The sequence below is a fragment of the Mobula hypostoma genome, chromosome 8 (genome assembly GCF_963921235.1).
Source record: "Mobula hypostoma chromosome 8, sMobHyp1.1, whole genome shotgun sequence".
Classification (NCBI taxonomy): domain Eukaryota; kingdom Metazoa; phylum Chordata; class Chondrichthyes; order Myliobatiformes; family Myliobatidae; genus Mobula; species Mobula hypostoma.
The window spans coordinates 59842692-59868087 of NC_086104.1; the positions used below are offsets into that span (position 1 = coordinate 59842692).

A 25396-nucleotide genomic window follows, 5' to 3' on the forward strand; every position below is an offset into this window, starting at 1 on the left:
TGCTTTCGGAATGAAGTTTTTATTTAATCTTCTTTCATTGCGCAATTATATTACCTGTTAATATAGTGGATCGTATTCCTTGGCTGGCTTCAGGATATGCATTTCGAAGGAAACCTCTTGAAAACACTCCATGAATGCCTCATTTGGGTGTTGCACTTCGACATCACCAGGTGCACTTAACTCCTTAGATCCAAATTACATCACTTGTTTCTAATCTGAGGAACATTGAACCACTTCTCTACTTTGGCCTTTCTGAGTACTTGATTTTGAGAGAGAAAACCCAGTGAAACTACCAGGGGGTGAGCGTGGATCAATATGCTTTCAGTTAGTTTGATAGAGGATTGTGTTGCACCATGCCCATGGCAACAGGAGTAATATGCCCAGTCCTTTAAGTTACATTCAGTTTGAGCCTTCAGAGTATTTATTTTTTTTCTCCCTCTCTGAGAGACAATGCTAGTCAAGGTTCACAGCAAGGTGGTTGAAAATCTTACCAGAAACAAATGTTGGGCTTTGTAAACATATAACATAGAACATTACAGCCAGTACAAGTCCTTCAGCCCAGTATGTTGTGCCAACTTTTTTGCTTACTCTAACATCAATATAACTCTTCCATCTTATTATCTAACCTCCAAGTGCCTATCTAAGAGTTTCTTAAATATCTCTAATGTATTGCTACTACAACCACCTTGGCAGCTTATTCCACAAATGCACACCACACACTGTGTAAAAAAGCTTACCTCTGATATGCCTCCTATACTTTCCTCCAATCACCTTATATTATGTTCCCTTGTTTAGTCATTTCCACCCGGGGAAAAAGTCTCTGGCTGTCCACTCAATCTGTGCCTCTTATTATCTTGTACACTACTGACATCAATTGGGCAAGATGATTGCCGCTGAACAGTACCAAAGTAACTGAAGTTCTAGCATCAAAAGGACTACCCTTATTAATACCACATTGATTCACATTGAAACATGTATAGATATTGGGAATGTGTTTTGACTGGACAGCATCACTCTTTCAGCATTGCACATATGAATTTCTTGGCCATGTTACTTGGGTTGTTGTAGCAAGTTAAATTTTTCTTTTTGTTCTCTTTTATAATTGTTTACTTGAATAAATCTTCAAAATATATAAATACATATTTTGACTCTGATCGAAGACACTGAAGCTGGTGTTATCAAAGTCTTTATTCAGCACTACAAGCAGGTATAATTCTGGAGACACCCTCAATAGAGGCTCACAAACCCAAAGGCACATCCCATTTTTATACCCTTAAGATCAAAGTCAACAGGTGATTCAGTCCAATTTCTATAGTTACAAGGACATTGTTCACTTCATACTTTGGGTTGGCAAATGGTTCTTTTGAGATACATAGTGGAAGCACATTGTAATTGATAAGACACTTATGAAAATCCAAATGCCTTTGGGAAGAATGAATTAACACATATATTCTAAAGCCTTTTCACAACAGAGAGCCATGGCAGTACACAAATATGTTGTCATGGTAGTATACAAATATGATAAGTAGACAAAACTATTAATTGGCAATACCTGTGGCCATGCTTGGTATGCTAAGTGACAACATCCATCTGGTCTGCGAGCTTGCACTCATGTCACAATGGTGCAAATAATTTAGCCATATTGTCTGGTTTGATGCAAGCCAATTAACACAAACTCATTGTCTTAATATTTGGCTCTTGCACCTGAAATCTCTCAGTTTGTGGAGCAGCCTGTGCTTTTAACTTCAACCTCCTGCTTGCAGTCACCAGGTATGTTCTGTAGGACTAAATGTTAATATCCCTTAGTTGCACTCCTGAGACTTGCTGCCTGGACTCTGAGGTGGCATCTTCTGGGTTATCAATTGGGCGCCCTCTTTCCTCAGTGTTTTGCTGATAGGCCCATGACACCTCCGGAGGGTTCAGCAGTGAATCCCTGCGTCCTGGGCTCACTCCCTCGATGCCTTTCACTCACTTGGAGGTCCAGATGGAATCCTTTCTCTTCATCCAGAGCCACTGACTACCCTTTTCAGCAGCTCTGGAGAGGTCTTTGACTGCTTGTCGGTGTGTCTTCCCTCGCACTCCCAACTCCCAGAGTAGCCTTGATGTTGATGTGGCTACAAATCCTCTGCAGCCTACTTCGACCGGTCGGACCCTTGCTTCCCAGCCTCGTTGTTGTGCACCGGCTGTAAGCTCAGTGTACCTCAGCTTCTTGTGCTGGTCGGCTCGGCGTACCTCAGCTTCTTGTGCTGGTCGGCTCGGCGTACCTCAGCTTCTTGCACTGTAGGCGCCTCCTCCGCTGCATCCTCCCAGGGCACTGTAGGCGCCTCCTCCGCTGCATCCTCCCAGGGCACTGTAGGCGCCTCCTCCGCTGCATCCTCCCAGGGCACTGTAGGCGCCTCCTCCGCTGCATCCTCCCAGGGCACTGTAGGCGCCTCCTCCGCTGCATCCTCCCAGGGCACTGTAGGCGCCTCCTCCGCTGCATCCTCCCAGGGCACTGTAGGCGCCTCCTCCAGGGCACTGTAGGCGCCTCCTCCGCTGCATCCTCCCAGGGCACTGTAGGCGCCTCCTCCGCTGCATCCTCCCAGGGCACTGTAGGCGCCTCCTCCGCTGCATCCTCCCAGGGCACTGTAAGCGCCTCCTCCGCTGCATCCTCCCAGGGCACTGTAAGCTCGATGATGTAAACGAGATGGAGTGAGGCCAACCATAGCACAAGGACTGGTCTGAGGTTGGTTTCTGCGATTTCAGCTGGGAAGCAGAGCCTCTGGCCTAATTCTGCCACCATCTTCCAATCACGCCTGGTGTCTGGTCTCGATGCATCGAGTCTGGTTTGACCCTCACCTTCCCAGACAAATGCTGTTAACGGCCAGCGGGCTGAAGGGGGAGGGAGAGCGTTGACGCTCATCTGCCGACTTTCCAGCACTGCTGCAAGACACCGTAGCACCTGGTTGTGCCACCAGGTGTATCGGCCTTGAGTAAGGCTGGTCTTGCAGCCCACCAGAATGTGTTTTAGTGTTGCTGAAGTCAGGCAGAGGGAGCATGTGGGGTCCTCTCCATACCCGTGGCTGAGATTCATGGGAGACGACAAGACATCGTAGGCAGCCCTGATGGTGAAGCTCGCTCTGAATGTCCCCATCTCCCACAGCTCTTTCCAGGAGAACTTTCCTTTCTCCACTTCCTCCCATCTCATCCATTGCCCTTGGCTTGCCTGAGCAACGGCTGTTGCGTACCTTGCTGCCTCCTCCTGCCAACGTATCTCCTGCGTCACGAGCCTTTGAGCGAAGGTGTTGACGAGGTCCAGGAACACCACGTGAAGATCTGTTCCCTCCTTCTTGGCAACCTGGATCTGATGCCAGATGGCGTGGGTGTGTTCCAGACAGCCAGAGAAGCCCGAGATCCCTGCATTCTGGATTGATGTATCAATCATATGGTTTCTTTGCAGATATCCTGACAGCCTATGAGCCACCACACTAAAGAAGATTTTGCCCTCGACGTTTAGGAGACTAATCTGGCAGAATTGGCCAATTTCTGATGAACCCTTTTCCTTTGGGATCAGGATTCCTCCGGCTCTCTGCCAGGATGTTGGTATCTCCTGCTTACGCCATACCACCTTCATGAGCCTCCAGAGGAACCGCAAGACACCTGGTGGACTGTTGTAGAGCCTGTATGGCACTCCATTGGGACCTGGGGCTGATGCGGCCCTTGCTGTATGCACAATTTTTTCCACCTCATTCCATCTAGGTGGGCTGATATCTAGTTGGTGTTCTGGTGGATGGATTGGTAGCATGTCAGGTGGGAGGGTGATCTCTTCGTGGCGTCGGTTGTCTGTGTATAACTTTTCCAGCCAAATAAAACTGAAGGCTAATTGTAACCTTCCTGAATTTATTTACATTTACAACAAGAACTGAAGCCTGGTATTTGTTTGAATTAATATCTGTTATGTTCGTATAATTCCAAAATACTTGCTGACAATTTGAATAAGCCATTGAGATATATAAGTACATATAGTGCTTGATGGTGCTATCTTGGAGAACTATTGGTTAGCTGTATTGTATTCTAGATTCCCATTTCCTCACCTGGCCACTGCAAAACAGATTGTAAATTCAGGGGAGCGTGCATGTCAAAGTGCATGTAGCCTCTAATTTTACCCTGAACTCATCATAAATTCCATGGGCACTGTGATAATCTGAGTTGAAGAGCTTGATGCACAAATTTATCCTAGTTAAACTTGGCATATCAAACCATTCACTTTAATAACAAACACAAGAAAATCTGCAGATGCTGGAAATCCAGAGCAACACACAAAAAGTGTTGGAGGAGCTCAGCAGGTCAGGCAGTATCTATGGAAAAGAGTAAACAGTCGATGTTATGGGCCAAGACCCTTCTTCAGGGTATTTTAATAATGTTGTTTTTCTTCCTTGGAAAAATAAGTGTTTATTTTTAGTGATACTTTAATTAAAACTACTTTTAGTTAAGGAATTAAATAAATGAAATTAAATGTTTCTGTGGTATGTATCTGTGGTATATGCAAAGCAATGATATTAAAAGATATGTTATATTAAATTGTACTGTGATAATTTTTAAGCATTTTTTCAACTAGTTCTAAATGTCCCTAATTATCAGAGATATTGGAAACAGTGAAAGTGCCTTGTGATGAGGTTAGGGGCAGGATCTCAATTTGGGCTGCCTGAGGCCAAATCATTGCTCAGGGTATGGGCTCAGAGACTGAGACCTCAAATTCTTCAGAGCACTGTAGTGCTGTGAATGGATTTTAGAAATGACCACAAGGCACAGGCCAATTCTAGCCATCTCCAGTATAAGTAATTTAATGTTCAATTTTGGTCTTTTGCTGATAATGCCTGCTGAATATTCTTTGAAGTCAAAATTGGATTTCCTGGGTTATAAATCTGAATTAGCCAATGTTAAAATTCAGATCTTCATCCAGTGTGAGAAGGAAATAGGTTATGGCGTTCCTACTTTATTAGTTTTGTGATAAATATAGTTCTTCATTTGAAAATCTCTCTCGTCATGTTAGATTTCCTCATTTGTGATTTCACATTTAGGACAACATAACTGTCACTAAAAATGTTAATTGCAAGGTTCCTTTGACATTTTTTAAGAAAAGCACATTTTCTTCAACTGACATTTACCTTGTTGTTCAATTAAAGGTGATTTGTTCACATAACAACGTTTTTTTTTACATCTATGTGTAATAGGAATGTAAGCCACAGTATCAAAAATGGTATTGCTTGTATCTTCATAGAAATTTATAGCTCAATATAGTTGTTTAATTCTTCTATGTATGAAAATGCAAATTATAAAAATAAATACGAAGATAAGTATTTTTAAAACCCAGGAATTTAAAGTATGTTAATCACATAAGCATAAATCAGGTAAAGCATATTTAAAGCTGTCTTTATTTATCAACTGAATACATAAAACATGTTCTGTTTGTAATAGCAACATAGTAAAGCTGAGGATCCAATCTATTTAATTGTCTTTTTTAATATTAGATGATTATAGAAATTGAAACACATTCTCTGTTGATGGGAGTGAAAACGCCAGGATTGATCATTCTTTCCTCATGATGTTTGGGAGCAATTAGCAGGCACCGCACTGGATGTGCGGCCTATAGGGACCAGAAGCTGAGTGCCTGAACTACCTCATTGACCTCATTTTTATATTGACTAGGCAGACTATTGCTGTGCCCAAGTGAGGAAGTACAGGTATTACCGGAAGCTAAGTAAGAGTTTAACTTTTAAAGAGGCAGCAACAGCAGAGTTCCCACAACAAGGATGGCTTAGCGTGTGAATTTTCTGTTGCACTGAAGAGATGATGTTAAACATGCCATCTGCAGACAAATTTCAAAGCACCTTGAAGTTAATTATAGATGCCCAATAGTTGTGTATTTTTTTTAAAATTTGTGATTCTCTGTTTGTTGAAATGAGGCCATTATTGCAGGCAGCCATGTCATGGATGATTTGGCAGTATTAACTGAGCCAGGAGCCTGAAACCTCATGTAGACCACTTTGGAAAGCTTGGTGAAAGAGTATTTCTGTGGCAAAAGATCCACATGCACATGGCTTTTCAGAAAGGACTTTGTAGCACTTAAGCCATCTGAATATGATATAGCAAGAGATGGTAAAATGGAAAATAACTATTGGGAATTACAAAATAATACTTGAACTCTAAGATATTTCTTGTCAACGAATGATTAATCTGAGTTGCTGTTTGAAAATATTTTTATTCTGAGTGAGCAGAAAAGCAGTAAGTGACCTCTAGTGATTTTTTGGAAATGGTTTCTATCAAAGACAGAAAGGTGACAATCTGAAGTCAGGCAAATTCTCCTGGAAAAACTCAAGTGGCTTCTAGTGGTGTCCTGGCTCATCTTCTCAGTACCCCCTTCTGTGCTTCCAGCAACTGAATTATCTCTCCATGGCTATAGCATTATTGGCTGGAGAGACTACAATTGAAAACAGAAGCATTGGCATTTCTTGTAGAATGATCCTAAATATCATAAATATTATTCTGAAGGGAGGACACAACCACATTGAGAAGGAATACTCTTGACCATGCAAGAACTAGTCCTGCAAACAATAAGGATTACAAGAAATATTAATAACATTCATTGAATATAAGAAAAATTCCCAAGGCACCTTATCTGAGTGTTATCACACGATGTTTGAGACTGAGCTGCTAAAGATAATCTAGGATGGGTTTATCTCTGAGGTGTTGCTAGAAGAGAGCTGATGCCTATCAGTGATCACTGGGGTGGGGTGGGGTGGGGTGGGGGGGGGCAAGAGCAGGACTTAATGCAAAGCTGTTCTAATAACCAGCAGATGTTGGAAATCTGAGATAAAAACAGAAAATACTTTAGTTGGTCAAACAACTTCTGTGGAAAGAGGAACAGAGCTAATGTCTTTGCTTGACACCTTTCATCTGATAAACTGTTGTGGATTGGATCCTCACATTTTGTTTCAGGCATCCCTGTACACCTCTGTGGTTGAGGAGAAAAAGCATAATTCACAGCCCTTGCTGTTTTGTGTTTCCTTTCTGACTTCTTAATCTCATTCTGCCTCTTCCACTTTCTCCTGATATGCCTGTTTCATAGCTTACCTGTAGAGTGAAGGGAGAGTTGTAAATAAAATAACAGTATCTTCAATGCCATAAGCAAACTACCACTGCAGCAAAACAAAAATAATTGAAAAGCGTCGTAACATGAGTTCTGCACCAACATTCTACTGAGCAGCATCTGTGGGGGGAGGAATGGTCAGCTTTCCTATTGAGAAAGGGGATGACTAATGTACAGCATATTTCTCAGCAGATTGTTTGTTGCTCCAGATTCCCATGTATCCAGTCACTTTTGTCACTTTATGCATAGACTGGAATCTGATAGCCTGTCCTTTCAACACAAGTATTAAAATCCCAGCCTGCACAGGGAGCCAGCTTTACAGAGACAAATTGAATTAGGGGAAATAGGTGTGCATAGAACTATTTGCAAGTAGTTTTATATTTTGTACCTTCTTTGAGTGTAAAGTTGTACACAGGTATCAGGAAAGCCACAAATATAGTTTATGGATGTGGCACATATTAAGTATATGAGACTGAGATTGGCGTTGACTTGTAATTGCAAAATATTGTTGGTAGGTGAATGATGTATGTAAAATATATTGAACAATGGCTGAGGTTAGTGTCCCAGATAATACGATGTGCCACTTGAAGAGGAACGTGCTCATTTTTATAACTTGTATTAGATATTTGCATCTTTTACTTATTTCTTTCATTTCCACAAACAATAGTAGAAAATAAAAGCAAGAACAGTCAGGATGGGAAGTAGTTTCATCCCTCAAGCCATTAGGCTTCTGAACTCCCTGCTGAATCGCATGCAAAATTAATCTGTTCTGTACTTTACGATTTTTCATTTATGCACTTTATTTATGCACAATTCATCTGTAAATTTTATCCTTACTCTCATAAGTATTGTGTGTGTTATGTGTTCTACTGTGCTATACATCTTGGTTTGGAGAACTACAATTCACCTACAACACAACTGATAAACAGACAATGCCGTAGCCACAGCACTACACACTGTCCATACTTACTTGGAGAAGAGGGATGCTTAAGTTAAAATGCTGTTCTTGGACTACAGTTCAGCATTTAACAAAGGAGTTGATCGTGGATTACAGGAAGAACGGAGACAGGCTAGCCCTGTTGACATCAATAGGACTGTAGTTGAGAGTATGTAGTTGCAAGTTCCTTGGCATACACATTGCTGAGGGTCTCGCCTGGACTGTACATACTGGCTATGGTGAAAAAGCACATCAGCACCTCTTTCACCTCAGGTGACTGAAGAAGTTTGGCATGAATCCCCAAATTCTCAGGACTTTCTACAGGAACACCATTGAGAGCATCCTGACTGGCTGTGTCATTGGCTGATATGGGAACTGTACTACGTGCAATCGCAGGGCATTGCACAGAGTGGTGCGGACAGCCCAGCACATCTGTGGATGTGAACTTCTCTATATTCAGGACAATCACAGTAGCAGGTGTGTAACAAGAACCTGGAGGATTATCAGGGACTCCAGCCATCCCAACCAGTTTCAGCTGCACCCGTCTGGCAAACGGTACTGCAGCATTACGGCCAGAACCAACAGGCTCCAGGACAGTTTCTTTCACCAGGCCATCAGGTTTATCAATACACATTGATCTGATTGCATATCTGACTGTACATACATGTATACAAAACAATTATGTACACAGTCTTAGTGTTTGGGCAAAGCAACACTCACAACATGCTGGAGGAACTCAGCAGGTCGGGCAGCATCAGTGGAAACGATGAGCCGACGTTTCGGGCCGGAACCCTTCGTCAGGACTGAAGAGGGAAGGGGCAGAGGCCCTGTAAAGAAGGTGGGGGAGGGTTGGAAGGAGAAGGCTGGTAGGTTCAGTTGAAAAACCAGTAATTTGAAGACAAAGAGGTGGGGGAGGGGAAGCAGGGAGGTGATAGGCAGGAAAACGGTGGGTAGTAGAAGGAGACGGAACCATGAGGGAGGTGATAGGCAGCTGGGGGAGAGGGGCAGAGTGAAATAGGGATAGAGGAAGGGGGGGGGGAGGGAATTACCAGAAGTTGGAGAATTCTATGTTCATACCAAGGGGCTGGAGACTACCTAGACGGTATATGAGGTGTTGCTTCTCCAACTTGAGGTTAGCTTCATAATGGCAGTAGAGGAGGCCATGTATGTACATATCTGAATGGGACTGGGAAGCAGAGTTGAAGTGGGTGGCTACTGGGAGATCCTGTCTGTTGTGGCTGATGGAGCCAAGGTGCTCGACCAAGCGGTCCCCCAATCTGCGTTGGGTTTCACCGATGTAGAAGAAGCCGCACCAGGAGCACCCGTTGCAATAGATGACCTCAACAGACTCACAAGTGAAGTGTTGCCTCACCTGGAAGGACTGATTGGGGCCCTGAATGGTGGCAAGAGAGGAGGTGTAGGGACAGGTGTAGCACTTACGCTTATAGGGATAAGTGCCAGGTGGGAGATCCATGGGGATGGACGTGTGGATAAGGGAGTCGCGGAGTGACCGATCCCTGCGGAAAGCGGAGAGGGGTGGAGAGGGAAAGATGTGCTTAGTGGTGGGGACCGCTTCGTCGAGCACCTCTGCTCCATCCACCACAGCAGACAGGATCTCCTGGTAGCCACCCACTTCACCTCTGCTTCCCATTCCCATTCAGATATGTCCATACATGGCCTCCTCTACTGCCATGATGAAGCTAAACTCAAGTTGGAGGAGCAACACCTCATTTTTCAATCTTTTTATTAGTTTCATAGAATATAAACATAGCATAGTAATAATACAAAGTTATTGGGAATACATTGTTATACTTAACATGAGTAATTATAAAACCAAATAGTATTTAATTGATAAAACTCCCAATCATATATGATACCAATGAATAATACAGGACAAAAAGAAAATATCTAGACAAAAATCATGAAAAAATAAAAAAAATAGAAAAAATATATAACCGCCTCAAAAAAAATCTAAACAGAATTAATCAACTAAACTAAAAAAAGACTTGGGCTATTTTAACAACATAAAAAATGGGAGAAAAGAAAACCTTAGTGTTGACGACTCCGTTCCTCTCAACCAACACTACAGAGAAGTAAAATAAGTTTGGAAACGGTCAAATTATATCATATGAAAATGCTGAATAAATGGCTTCCAAGTTTTTTCAAATTTAATGGAAGGGTCATAAACCACACTTCTAATTTTTTCCAAATTTAAACACAACATAGTTTGTGAAAACCAGTGAAATACAGTAGAGAGCAATACCTCATATACCGTCTAGGTAGTCTCCAGCCCCTTGGTATGAACGTAGAATTCTCCAACTTCCGGTAATTCCCTCCCCCTCCCTTCCTCTATCCCTATGTCACTCTGCCCCCTCCCCCAGCTGCCTATCACCTCCCTCATGGTTCCGCCTCCTTCTACTACCCATTGTTTTCCTGCCTATCACCTCCCTGCTTCCCCTCCCCCCACCCCTTTGTCTTCAAGTTACTGGTTTTTCAACTGAACCTACCAGCCTTCTCCTTCCAACCCTCCCCCACCTTCTTTATAGGGCCTCTGACGAAGGGTTCTGGCCCAAAATGTCGACTCATCATTTCCACTGATGCTGCCCGAACTGCTGAGTTCCTCCAGCGTGTTGTGAGTGTGGCTTTGATCCCAGCATCTACAGATTATTTAGTGTTTGGGCAATATCCTTCCACATTTCCCCTCTTTATTGCTTGTACGTTGGGATGGAGATGCATCGGGATATAAGAAATAAAATTAAGTAAGAAAACACAAAATTAAACGTTGTCTCGTTTGACGGTATACATGTAAATTGTTAAATGACAATAAGCTTGACTTGACTTGACAAGACAAGTTTACACATACAAACTTACACATCTCAGGCTTACATTGTCAAAAATGCTGTGTTATCTTTGGCCGCTTTCTCTCTTTCTCATCAAAGTTAATTTCACGACTTCAGAAATCTATGAAGCTAAGCTTTATACCAATTTTCTTACTCAGTGTTAAAATAAGGATAACACTGTTGACCCTGGGCTCCTTGAATTCAAGAAAGGAAATTTTATAGGGTCCTGAGGGCTGGCAGACATCCAGTGATTCTTGCTAGGTATAGGCATCATGATAACAACCTTTAATCATCTTGCCTAACCGTCACTAATAATCACATGGTAAAATGTCTTGTTGAACTAAGTCCTCGATTTGAGTCAATACCTTTGGGAAGGAAGGTGAGGAAATTTATAATGGTGAAGCCAATAATTGCTTGAAAATTTCACAACATATTTCTCTGCAATTAATACTAATTTACTAAATATATGCTTTATGGATCTGCTTGAAAATGTTGGTGATGGCATTGGGTTGAATGATTCAAAAAGTATCAACAACTTTCAAAGAAAACTGAAAAAGTTAGATGTCAAAAACACTTTACAAGGTGAAATTTACACTCTACAGGTCTTTATACGTAACCTGAGCACAGAAGTGAACATCTATCTTGGGAATGTAATACACACTGGAAAATGCACTCTATCTTTAATGATTTTAAGACTGCTCTGTTTATGTGTCTTTTGTAACCTTTAACCTACGATGACAGATGTTTCAAAGCATTCTTTTATGTATCTGTCAGCAAGGACTATAAGCTCTTAATATCAATTCAATATTGTTCTCAAGAAAATGTTAAGTACCCAACAGCTTTTAAATTGTCACGGGTTATGAAATATTGAATGATTGTACATTAGTGAGATAGAAAGCTAGATTGCTATTATGCAATTATAAACTTACAAGGTTTCTTATCAATTATACACAACAAATACTTAATGTATTTAAAATCTGAGTAATTTTATAATATAATTTCTAGATGTATTATATTTAAAGTGTCAGTAACATTTCCAGACTATTACAGTCAAGTGGAAATTAATGTTTTCAGCAGTGTTGGTGCCTCAGAGATCCACTGAAACATACAGTTTTAAAATTATTTTTCTGGTGTACAATGACTCTAGGTACATTTGTTATGAGGTGGATTGGCACTGAGAAGAAAGGTTCATCATTTAGATGAACCAAAGGCTTTAAAAATTGTATACAGTTGTTAGCCATTGAGAAAAGGCACTCACTTTATTTCTGGCTGTTATTAATCATGACTGCTTTAATTGCTCATCCCTAGTTTCTTTAATGTTTTCTGGTTCCTTGGACATTTTTTTCACTTTCTCTGCTGCTCCAAACCCCTACTTTACAGGTAGTCCACTCTGCCAACAATTGCTTAGCTGCAAAAGATGTTCTCATCACTTCTCCAAGCACTTTGGATGTCTTTTCAATGCAAGATTGGTAAAGTTTAACAGAGAAAGAGAAGGTGGGAACTGATGCAAATTAACTGAGTGAAAGGTCAAGGATTGTTGATTAAATCATACTTGGTTAGTTGACGAAAAATCATTTTACTAATTGCTATAAGAGTTTTGAGTGAAATAGCCATTTCTAAAGAAACTATTCATAAATGAGTGCAATCGGTGGTTTATTGGCATTATTGTCCAGAGCTGATCATGCAAGTCAAACTCAACAAAAGGGATTCTTTACGTAGCCAAAGCAAACTGTTGTTGTAATAGAGGACTGTTTCTCAAAACAAAACCTTCTTTATCTGGATGGTCTCAATACTCTTGTCTCTGCCACTAATTTACTGCCTCTGAAGGAAAAATATGTTTTAAATAATATTAGCAGCATAGTTAACTTAAATATAATAGTGAGGTACTGTGAATGCTGGAAATCTGAATAAAACTTCATACCACAAGAATATTAATATGCCTAAACCACACTGGCTGCAAGCTGAGAAACAGGAACATGAGGGTTAGGTTGGATAAGGATTTGATCTAAGTTCAGTAGCAATGCAATGAATACAAAACACAACTAACTTACAGCTGATTGACATTATGCTATAGAATCAACATTGTACGAGTTCAGACATTGTCCAGGTGCAAATCCATGAGGTTTAATTTCATGACCAGCTGTAGAAAGGTCCTCTGCTGATAGGAGAGCCTAGAAAATTCTCTAGATTCATACTAAAGAGACAGTGGGAGGTGATTGAACCAGGTCATGCCAAGAATGACGCCCTAAGGGCATTAGTGCACTAGACCACAAGATAAATGGTCACATATGCAAGGTCATGCTCTGTGAAAGTGTCATCAGATCTTATTTCTGAGCCACCCATTTAAACACTGCTCTTTGACCATAAACCCTACTACTCAATAACAATCCCTATTAATCACTGCTGAACAAACAGATGTATCACCATTTTAACATTTTTCCAACTTTTGCTATTACTTCAATAATTACCTCCTTACATATGTAGTTCAGGATTATGTTGGAGCGTCTTTGAAGCAATCTTGGAGAAAAGCGAGGTCACAGTGGGAATTGGGTAGGGAACTGTGGTTGTAATTTTATAATGCAGATACAATAGGGTCTTTTAAGTGACTCTTAGGTAGGTAGCTGGAGCTTAGAAAAATAAAGGACTATGCGGTAGGGTAATTCTAGGCAGCTGCCTGAGTAGGTTATATGGTTAGCACAACATTGTGGGCCGAAGGGCCTGTAATGTGCTGTAGATTTCGATGTTTCTATAGTACGGTTTCCCTCTGCTTTGGAGAAATACAGATTATGTTACCATTTTGCAGAATGGAGAGTTTACAGCAGCATGGCTATGTATGTACATTTGCAGTTTCTCCATCATTTAAATTAACACCATCCAATCACCTCTCAATTTAACACTTTGTCCAACTCCCCTTTTGACCTCTCAGGTGACTGATGCTCAATACAAACTTGAGGACCAGCACTTCATCTTTTAGCTGGGTACCATACAGACCTTGGGTCAAAATTGAATATAAAAAATTCTGGCCAGCATCTTTTTTTCCTTTCAGTTTTTGTTTGCTTCTTTTTACTTCTTTTCTGTATCCACTTAAAAGTTGTAACTTTAATCCTCACTGTTTCACAGATTTTCTGTCTGCTCTCTCCACCCCCTCACTCTCTTTTGCAACTTATTCCATGAAGGAGTTTTGATCAGAAACATGGACTCTCTTCCTGCCCTGCTCACGCAGCTTTATCTACTGAGTGCTTCTAGCACTTGTTGCTTTTTGTTCCACCATGCTTTCCACTGCCCACGGCTATAGTGCTCCTTCCATTCGCAGCACCACCGTGCTCAGAATGAAGGAACTCGCAGCTCACAGTGAAGGAACCACAGACAGAGCTGCCTCTTTTTTCCCAACATCCACCTGTTGTTCCAACTTGGTAGGAGGGGAAAAACAGCCACAGCAGACTGTTCCTGTTATCGTATCCTTCTCTGGTGATAAAGTGCTCTTGATTCATGTGTGCAGCACTGAGGGATGACCATTTGTAGTTTTTCTTTCTTTGAACGCTTGGAAAGCCTGTAGATCCACATGGCTGTGCCCCCGATGCTCTCTAATTGAAGAGAAGGAGGTGAGGCCTGATGACTGGTCTCACCCCGAAACACTGACTACTTATTTCCTACCATTGATAATGCCTGACTTGCTGAGGTCCTCCAGCATGTTGCGTGTGTTCCTCAAGATTTCCAGCACGTGCAGAATCTGATGAATTCCCACACCTAGCTAGGGTGGTAAGCATCTGTGACTTGTGAATGTTGAGGAGGCAGACATCAGTCTTTGTTGCATGGAGTGATCCCAGAGTATCCATGCCAGTGTTTGGTGGTGCTGCTGTCAACACGAGGTTTTTGTCATCAAGTTATATTCTCCAGAAACATTGCTGATAGGAAAGTAGGGTGGACAGTTCTTCCTGGTCACAGCTTGTCTCCATCCTTCTTCAGCTTCCTTGAAGAAAGAAGTCTTGCCTTCAGTCTTCTCCTGTTTCTAGTCACACCAGAGGCAAGACCACCACTAAAACATCCACGTTGTTTTCAAGATATAAATTAAAAAAAATTACCTTCATGATGCACTGAAATCCTTCAAGTTGTTGCAGTTTCAAAGTGTAGCTGAGACAAAGAGTTCTCTTGTGCTGTCTCTTCAACAAATCTGCAAATAATTAATGATCAATATGAATAGTGCAGGTACAAGCATTTTCTTTCTCCTGTTTGATCTGTATTTCCTTTAGGACCCACTCTGTATTGCCCTTGCATACCAAAGAACAGACCTGACAGGAAGGGCATCAATTGTGCTTTGCAGAATGATTGACACCCTCCCCTTTGGTCCTTTTGTACCTCAGGCATGTGTATATTTTGCACACAGGAAAACATGATCAAATGTTTTATTATGCATGAGATGTATCATTTGCTACAGATTTCAGATTGATATTAAATAACAGTTCAGGCAGCAGATAAAAAATTGTTTTCTCTGCTCTTCTATGTTTAAGGTTTCACCTGCGTTCTCAGCAGTAGGACTTATGTGATCTTGCCTTGCATAAGCTAGCTCCTATACTTTCCTTTCACAGAACATAGAGCACTGCAGCTCTGAACAGACCATTTGGGCCAATTATGTTGTGCTGGTCTTGATAACAATTTATACTAAGTGTCCTCTTGCTGTGTGTCGTCCATATCCCTCCATTCCCTTTATATTTATGCGTCTATCTAAAAGCCTCTTAAACCCGACCAACCTGCCTGCTTCCACTATTACCCCAGTAACCTATTCCAGCCACTTACCATAATCTCTACATTAAATACTTGACCATCATGTTGCCCTTAAACTTTCCCCCACTAGCTTTAAAAGCATGTTTTGTGGTGTTTGACATTTCTACCCCAGGGAAAAGATTCTGACTGTCTATCCTATCTGTGCCTCTCATAATTTTAAAAACCTTTGTTGTGCCTCCCCTCAGCCTCCATGTTCAAGAGAGAACAACCCAAGTCTGGCCAACCTTTTACTCATAGCTCATGCCCTCTTATCCAGACAGAACCCTGTAAAGCTCTTCTGCACCCGTTCCACAGTCTCCACATCCTGCCTGTAATGGGGTGACCTGATCTGCGTACTAAAGGAGGGCGGAGCAAGGTCAAGAGGCACTAAATGGCAACTCCTTTGCTTGCATCTTTGGAAACAGCTCGATTTCTATCTTTGAATATCTCTTTTTTCCCTTTTCAAGACCCTGATCTGGAGTTACACTCTGACTTTGGTTCTTTGCAGGACTCTCAGGACCTCATGACCATCCGCTTTTTGATATTTCAAGGACGTGGCCTGGAAATCTAGCATGCCTTCCGGGTGCTGGGTTTTTGTGGCTCTGGAGAGCAGCTGATTCAAGGCCGGTGCCCCTGACTGAGGTGTCACAGGAGAACATGGAACATCGGGAGCAGGTGGGTTAGCTGCCGGCTGTGTGTCCAGAGACCTGAGCCTCAGGGCCGATTCTCTGGGCGCAGAGTTCAGAAAAAGTAATGCAACAGACTTCTAACATCAGAAATTAGTGAGTTGTTTGTTATGTCTCCCCTCTCACTCTGAAATAGGGATACCTGTTTTTACTTATCAGGGAGAGAGAGAGCCTGCGGGTGAACAAGTAGACTTTGGGGTACTACAAGTCTTTGTCTTTATTGATGCATGGTTGAGTGCTCGGTGAAGGGTACCGATGCTTTTTTTGCTGCTGGGGGATGGGGGTCATTGCCTTGCTGCTGCTTGTGCGTGGGCGGGCAGCTGGGGTGGGGGGCTTTGGGTTTTTAACGTTTAACTATCGTTCATTCTTTGGGGCACTCCTCTGTTTTCATGGATGTTTGCAAAGAAAAGGAATTTCAGGATGAATATTGTATACATTTCTCTGACGTTAAATGTACCTATTGAACCTATTGAATATTCCAAGTGGAGTCTGACTAAAGTTTTATATGGCTGCAGCATGACTTTCTTACACTCTTATGCTCAACCAATGAAGGCAAGCATGCCATATGCCTTCTTTGACATCTTATCCATTTGCATAGCCACTTTCAGAGAACTGATGGATTCAAACTCCAAGATTTCTCTGAACTTTAATGATTCTTGTGGGCCTATCATAATGACCACTGCCTTACCTTCATCGAGCTTTTTTGTCACCTTCTCAAAAAATTATGACTTGCCCTGCATAAAGCCGCGTTTACTATCCCTAAGGAGGCCATGCCTCTCCAAACATGTAAAAATCCTATTTCTCAGAATCCTATGCAAAAGCTTCCCTTCCACTGACACAAAGCTCTTTGGCCTATAACTACCTGGATTATCTCTACCTGGTTTCTTGAAAAAATACACAACATTTTCCACTCTTGCCTTTGGGATCTCGCCTGTTGCTGCTGAGGACACAAAGTTCTTTGCCAAAATTCCAGCAATCTCCTCAAACAACAGGAATTCTGCAGATGCTGGAAATTCAAGCAACACACATCAAAGTTGCTGGTGAACTCAGCAGGCCAGGCAGTATCTCTAGGAAGAGGTACAGTCGACGTTTCAGGCCGAGACCCTTTGTCAGGACTAACTGAAGGAAGAGTTAGTAAGAGATTTGAAAGTGGGAGGGGGAGGGGGAGATCCAAAATGATGGGAGAAGACAGGACGGGGAGGGATGGAGCCAAGAGCTGGACAGGTGATTAGCAAAGGGGATATGAGAGGACCATGGGACAGGAGGCCCGGGGAGAAAGACAGGGGGGGGGGAACCTAGAGGATGGGCAAGGGGTATATTCAGAGGGACAGAGGGAGAAAAAGGAGAATGAGAGAAAGAATGTATGTGTAAAAATAAATAACGGATGGGGTACGAGGGGGAGGTGGGGCATTAGCGGAAGTTAGAGAAGTCAATGTTCATACCATCAGGTTGGAGGCTATCCAGACGGAATATAAGGTGTTGTTCCTCCAACCTGAGTGTGGCTTCATCTTTACAGTAGAGGAGGCCCTGGATAGACATGTCAGAATGGGAATGGGATGTGGAATTAAAATGTGTGGCCACTGGGAGATCCTGCTTTCTCTGGCGGACAGAGCGTAGGTGTCAGCAAGGCGGTCTCCCAGTCTGCATCCGGTCTCGCCAATATATAGAAGGCCACATCGGGAGCACCAGATGCAGTATATCACCCCAGCCGACTCACAGGTGAAGTGTCGCTTCACCTGGAAGGACTGTCTGGGGCCCTGCATGGTGGTAAGGGAGGAAGTGTAAGGGCATGTGTAGCACTTGTTCCGCTTACAAGGATAAGTGCCAGGAGGGAGATCAGTGGGGAGGGATGGGGGGGACGAATGGACAAGGGAGTCGCATAGGGAGCGATCCCTGCGGAAAGTGGAGGGGGGGGTGGAGGGAAAGATGTGTTTAGTGGTGGGATCCCCTCACTTGCTTCTTTCAGTTCTCTGGGATATATGCCATCAGGCCTCAGGGACTTATCTGCCTTAATGATTTTCAGAAATCCCAGCACTTCCTCTCCCTTCATCTTAAACTGTTCCAGCACATTCGCATGCCCCACTCTGCATTCACTGTCCTTTAAATCCTTCTTCATAAATGCTGACATAAAGTATTCATTTAGTACCTTAACCACAAATTGACTCCAAGCACAAATATCCTTGATCCTTTATCCTTGAATGGATTTCTTCTTAGTCAACCTCTCTCTTAATAAAAGTATAAAATGCCCTTGGATTCTCATTGATCCTGTTCGCTAAGAACATTTCATGGCCCTTTGACCTTTCTAATTGCCTGCTTCAGCAGTTTTCTGCTATCTTTATATTGTACAGGGGCTCTGTCTGAATCTTACTTCCTAAACCTTAGCTCGGCATCCTTTTCCTTCCTGACTAAATTTAGGGCCTCTCAGATCATCTCCTGACTCATTACCAAAAAAGGCTGATTCTGTTCTGCTGGTCTTTGAACATCTTACACATGTCAGGTGCAGACTTGTCTGACAGCATCTGCTCCCAATCAACACCCCTTTTCTCCTGTCTTATTCTGTTGAAATTTGACTTTCCCCAATTTATTACTGTCCCACATGATCTGATTTTATCCTTACTCATAATATCTTAAAATATAATGAGTTGTGGTCACTATTCCCACTCTCAGGTCTATCACCCGGCTCATTTCCCAAAACCAGGTCCTGTATGTGCTGCTCTGGAATCTAGGTGCATCTAGGAATAATGGTGCATAGTTCCCTGAAGGTGGAATCTCCTGTGGAGAGGGTGGTGAACAAAGCTTTTGGTATGCTGGTCTTTATAAATCAGAGCATGGAGTATTGGAGTTGTGATGTAATGTTAAAATTGGACAAGGCATTGGTAAGGCCAAATTTGGAGTATTGTGTACAGTTCTGGTCACCAAATTATAGGAAAGATGTCTACAAAATTGAGAGAGTACAGAGAAGATTTACTAGAATGTTACTTGGGTTTCATCTCCTAAGTTACAGAGAAAGGTTGAACAAGTTGGGTCTTTATTCCTTGTAGTGTAGAAAGTTGAGGGGGGACTTGATAGAGGTATTTAAAATTATGAGGGGGTTAGATAGAGTTGACGTGGATAGGCTTTTTCCATTGAGAGTGGGGGAGATTCAAACAAGAGGACATCAGTTGAGAGTTAAAGGGCAAAAGTTTAGGGGTAACATGAGGGGGAACTTCTTTACTCAGAGAGTGGTAGCTGTGTGGAATGAGCTTCCAGCAGAAGTGGTTGAGCCAGGTTACATGTTGTCATTTAAAGTTAAATTGGACAGCTATATGGACAGGAAGGGAATGGAGGGTTATGGGCTGAGTGCAGGTCGGTGGGACTAGGTGAGAGTAAGAAGGGCCGAGATGACTTGTTTCTGTGCTGTAATTGTTATATGGTTATATGTCCTCAGTTTTCGTTGTGAGCCACTTATGATCAATGTCTCGATCCTTCCATCAGAGTCAGGTTTATTATCACTGACAAATGTCATAAAATTTGTTGTTTTGCAGCAGCAGCACACTGCAATACATAAAATTAGTATAAGTTAAACAAGAATATGTAAAAATAAATAAATAATGGAAAAGAGAGCAAAATTGTGAGGTTGTGTTCATGGGTTCATGGGTTCATGGTCTGTTAAGAGATCTGATGGCAGAGGGGAAGGAGCTGTTCCTATAATGTTGAGTGGGTAAGCCTCCTGTACTTCCTCATTGATGGCAGTAATGAGAATAGGGCATTTGCTGGATGGTTAGAGTCCTTCATGATGGACACCACTTTCCTGAGGCAACACATTTTGAAGATGCCCTCAGTGGTTGGGGGTGGGGTTGCTGGTGTCCATGGTGGAGCTGGTTGAGCTCTGCAGCGTATTTCGATCCAATGCATGGTGCCTTCACACCAGATGGTGATGCATCCAGTCAGAATGCTTTCCACAATACATTTGTAGAAATTTGCCAGTGTCCTCAAACTCCTAATGAAATATGGCCTCTAGCGTATCTTCTTTGTAATTGTATCAATTGACAGTGGATATGCAATGGCAGGCATTTAAAGGTTGCATGGATGAACTACAACAATTGTTCATCCCAGTTTGGCAAAAGAATAAATCAAGGAAGGTAGTGCACCCGTGGCTGACAAGAGAAATTAGGGATAGTATCAATTCCAAAGAAGTAGCATACAAATTAGCCAGAGAAAGTGGCTCACCTGAGGACTGGGAGAAATTCAGAGTTCAGCAGAGGAGGACAAAGGGCTTAATTAGGAAGGGGAAAAAAGATTATGAGAGAAAACTGGCAGAGAACATAAAAACGGACTGTAAAAGCTTTTATAGATATGTAAAAAGGAAAAGACTGATAAAGACAAATGTAGGTCCCCTGCAAACAGAAACAGGTGAATTGATTATGGGGAGCAAGGACATGGCAGACCAATTGAATAATTACTTTGGTTCTGTCTTCACTAAGGAGGACATAAATAATCTTCCAGAAATAGTAAGGGACAGAGGGTCCAGTGAGATGGAGGAACTGAGCGAAATACATGTTAGTAGGGAAGTGGTGTTAGGTAAATTGAAGGGATTGAAGGCAGATAAATCCCCAGGGCCAGATGGTCTGCATCCCAGAGTGCTTAAGGAAGTGGCCCAAGAAATAGTGGATGCATTAGTGATAATTTTTCAAAACTCGTTAGATTCTGGACTAGTTCCTGAGGATTGGAGGGTGGCTAATGTAACCCCACTTTTTAAAAAAGGAGGGAGAGAGAAACCGGGGAATTATAGGCCGGTTAGCCTAACGTCGGTGGTGGGGAAACTGCTGGAGTCAGTTATCAAGGATGTGATAACAGCACATTTGGAAAGCGGTGAAATGATCGGACAAAGTCAGCATGGATTTGTGAAAGGAAAATCATGTCTGACGAATCTCATAGAATTTTTTGAGGATGTAACTAGTAGAGTGGATAGGGGAGAACCAGTGGATGTGGTATATTTGGATTTTCAAAAGGCTTTTGACAAGGTCCCACACAGGAGATTAGTGTGCAAACTTAAAGCACATGGTATTGGGGGTAAGGTATTGGTGTGGGTGGAGAATTGGTTAGCAGACAGGAAGCAAAGAGTGGGAATAAACGGGACCTTTTCAGAATGGCAGGCGGTGACTAGTGGGGTACCACAAGGCTCAGTGCTGGGACCCCAGTTGTTTACAATATATATTAATGACTTGGATGAGGGAATTAAATGCAGCATCTCCAAGTTTGCGGATGACACGAAGCTGGGTGGCAGTGTTAGCAGTGAGGAGGATGCTAAGAGGATGCAGGGTGACTTGGATAGGTTGGGTGAGTGGGCAAACTCATGGCAGATGCAATTTAATGTGGATAAATGTGAAGTTATCCACTTTGGTGGCAAAAATAGGAAAACAGATTATTATCTGAATGGTGGCCGATTAGGAAAAGGGGAGGTGCAACGAGACCTGGGTGTCATTATACACCAGTCATTGAAAGTGGGCATGCAGGTACAGCAGGCGGTGAAAAAGGCGAACGGTATGCTGGCATTTATAGCGAGAGGATTCGAGTACAGGAGCAGGGAGGTACTACTGCAGTTGTACAAGGCCTTGGTGAGACCACACCTGGAGTATTGTGTGCAGTTTTGGTCCCCTAATCTGAGGAAAGACATCCTTGCCATAGAGGGAGTACAAAGAAGGTTCACCAGATTGATTCCTGGGATGGCAGGTCTTTCATATGAAGAAAGACTGGATGAACTGGGCTTGTACTCGTTGGAATTTAGAAGATTGAGGGGGGATCTGATTGAAACGTATAAGATCCTAAAGGGATTGGACAGGCTAGATGCGGGAAGATTGTTCCCGATGTTGGGGAGGTCTAGAACGAGGGGTCACAGTTTGAGGATAGAGGGGAAGCCTTTTAGGACCGAGGTTAGGAAAAACTTCTTCACACAGAGAGTGGTGAATCTGTGGAATTCTCTGCCACAGCAAACTGTTGAGGCCAGTTCATTAGCTATGTTTAAAAGGAAGTTAGATATGGCCCTTGTGGCTACAGGGGTCACGGGGTATGGAGGGAAGACTGGGTTCTGAGTTGGATGATCAGCCATGATCATAATAAATGGCGGTGCAGGCTCGAAGGGCCGAATGGCCTACTCCTGCACCTATTTTCTATGTTTCTATGTTTCTATGTTGGGCCCAGGATATATCTTCAGAAATGCTTACACCCAAGAACTTGAAGCTGCTCACCCTTTCCCCATCGGATGCCTTGAAGAGAACTGCCGTGTATTGTCCTGATTTCCGAAAGTACCATGATCAATTCCATGGTCTTGCTGAGGTTGAGTGCGATGTTGTTGTTGTGGCACCACTCAACCAGCTGATCCCTCTCACTCCTGTACACCTCCTTGTCACCATCTGAGATTCCACCAACAACTGTCGTGTCATTGGTGAATCTATAGATGGCAATTGAGCTGTGCCTATCTACACAGTCGTGAGTGTAGAGAGAATAGAGTAGTGGGCTAAGCACACATATTTGAGGTATGCCTATCTTGATTGTCATCAAGGAGGAGATGTTATTTCCCATCCACATAGACTGTCGTTTCCTGGTGATGAAGTCAAGGATTAAGTTGCAGAGGGAGGTACAGAGGCCAAGGTTCTGAAGCTTGTTGATAAGCACTGAGGCAGATATCCCACCTCTCCCAGAAGTTCCAGGAGTCTCCCGCATATCGATGGTGGCTCCCTGACGCCCAGAAATCATATACAATATCCCGGAAATAGATTTTTTTGAGAGGGAAAGGGAGAGCGAGCATCCTCATTGGTCTCCCTTCGTGCTAAGAGTGGTCCCCAACCACTGGGCCGCGAGGAAACAATATATTTGGCGATATGAAACAATATGAGTCAGCTGCACCTTTCCTCATTCCCTGTCATGCACTGTTGAATTTTAACGCAGGTGAGGTCATCAGTGACCCAAGACGTGCAAAAGAATTGGTCCGTGACCCATTTGTGAATGTCCCCAGTGAATCTTCTATGTCAGCGCGGGAAAAAGATCAACTCCTCGAGCTTGCAAATGATGGTGGGCTGAAAAGTATGTTTGACATAACATCTCTGCTGGCATTCCGGATCAAAGTCAAGGCTGAATATCCTGAGATAGCCACGAAAGTGTTGAAAACATTGCTTCCATTTTCAACATATTTCTGCGAAGCGGAGTTTTCTGCAATGAATGCAACGAAATTTAAATTGTGGAATAGACTGGATATAAGGAACCCCCTTCGAGTATCACTGTCTGCCATCACCCCTTGATGGAACCGTCTTGTTGCAGGAAAACAAGCCCAGGGCTCCCACTGATACAGCGATATTGGTGTGTTGCAATGATTTTATATGTTCATATCAGGAAAATATGCACTGTGTGTTTAATATCCAAACATTACTTAAAATGTTATGATGCTATTGACTTATAAGTGACTTATAATTCAGTGTCATCTCTGATCTGGGCCGACATTTATGTGCCGGGCGGCACCTAATCAATTAGCTTGTTTATTTTGGCTTTTTTCTTAAAGATGTGCTGGGTGCGTTCCGGCTACCGCTGTACCCCTGCATTCTTTGTGGCCCGGAGGTTTGGGACCACTGTTATAATTGACTTATCATTACATTCATGCGAGGAAAATATGTGCTGTGTGTTTAATATTAAATTTGTTAGATAAACCCCTTTAGAAATGAAATTGAGTGTATTAGCCACTTACAAGTGACTTATAGTTGACTTATCACCTATATTCTGGTCGCGTTTAACACTGCACCCCCCCCCCCCAGGTTGGCCGGTCCGCAAGAATATTGTCAATATTAAACCGGTCCGCGATGCAAAAAAAGGTTGGGGACCCCTGATTTAAACTAGCTGGCTAGCTGCCAAGGAGCTACGCTAATGATGTCCTATGTGATGAGGCCAAACTCCCTGTAGACTTGCTTAAAGTTGTAATAGAATAAACATGATCATATAATATAAGTACATTTTTTAATGTCACATTTGCTGCATATACCCAACTTGGTTTACTAAAATCACTAAACAAAGTATTACATACACCCTTGGAGGTTGACGGGGGGTGGGGTGGTGTAGGGTGATATGGGGTCGCGGGGGGCAGGGGTGCTACCTCCCTGAAATGAGTTTTTGCAGGCTGGGATGTCTTCTGAGGGAATGATGGTGTTGATGACTTAGCTGTAATTAATAAACAGCAGTCTGGTGTAGACTCGAGGAAATCTGCAGATACTGGAAATTCAATACCTGGTGTGGGTATTGCTTATGTCCAGATGGTCCAAAACTGAGTGGAGAGCCAGTGAGACTGCATCTGCATACTCTCTACATGTGTACATCTGAGTGGAGAGCCAGTCCAGTGAGACTACATCAGCATATTCTCTACATGTGTGCATCTGAGTGGAGAGCCAGTGAGACTGCATCTCCATAATCTCTACATGTGTACATCTGAGTGGAGAGCCAGTGAGACTACATCTGCATATTCTCTACATGTGTACATCTGAGTGGAGAGCCAGTCCAGTGAGACTACATCAGCATATTCTCTACATGTGTGCATCTGAGTGGAGAGCCAGTGAGACTGCATCTCCATAATCTCTACATGTGTACATCTGAGTGGAGAGCCAGTGAGACTACATCTGCATATTCTCTACATGTGTGCATCTGAGTTGGTTCTAGTAAATGCGAATTCAACTGACTGTCTATCTTCATTATCACTGTCTTCTTGCAATTCCTTTTTAGCTTTGTTGAAATACTAGAGGGGAAAGCAATTGTGAGGATTCATATTAACGTTGAGACTGCTGTCATTTTGAATTGTTTCAGCCCTGCTTCTGTCCGTGGCATCTCAGTAATGCCCAGCATTGTGTCTTTGATAGGGATTAGGACATGCAGGTGTAATTATCCCCACCTGTAGTTGTTTGCGAAATTGTTGTGCATATTTGAGGGAAATCTGTCAGTGAGTGCCATGCAATGTGTTTGAATTGTGTGGTAATCTTAGTTGATTAGCTAGAGGCTACAATAGGCGTGAGCCTTTCAACAGTGTTAA

The 25396-nt window shown here is 42.7% G+C and overlaps 1 long non-coding RNA gene across 1 annotated transcript in view; it reads right to left on the reverse strand.

The window, feature by feature from the left end:
- The window catches only part of LOC134350121 (uncharacterized), a 67052-nt gene that overhangs the window by 21414 nt on the left and 20242 nt on the right, over positions 1 to 25396 (reverse strand). The window contains exon 3 of the long non-coding RNA XR_010018820.1: positions 14989 to 15077. This is a non-coding gene — a long non-coding RNA (uncharacterized LOC134350121). The remainder of the gene's footprint in view (positions 1 to 14988; positions 15078 to 25396) is intronic.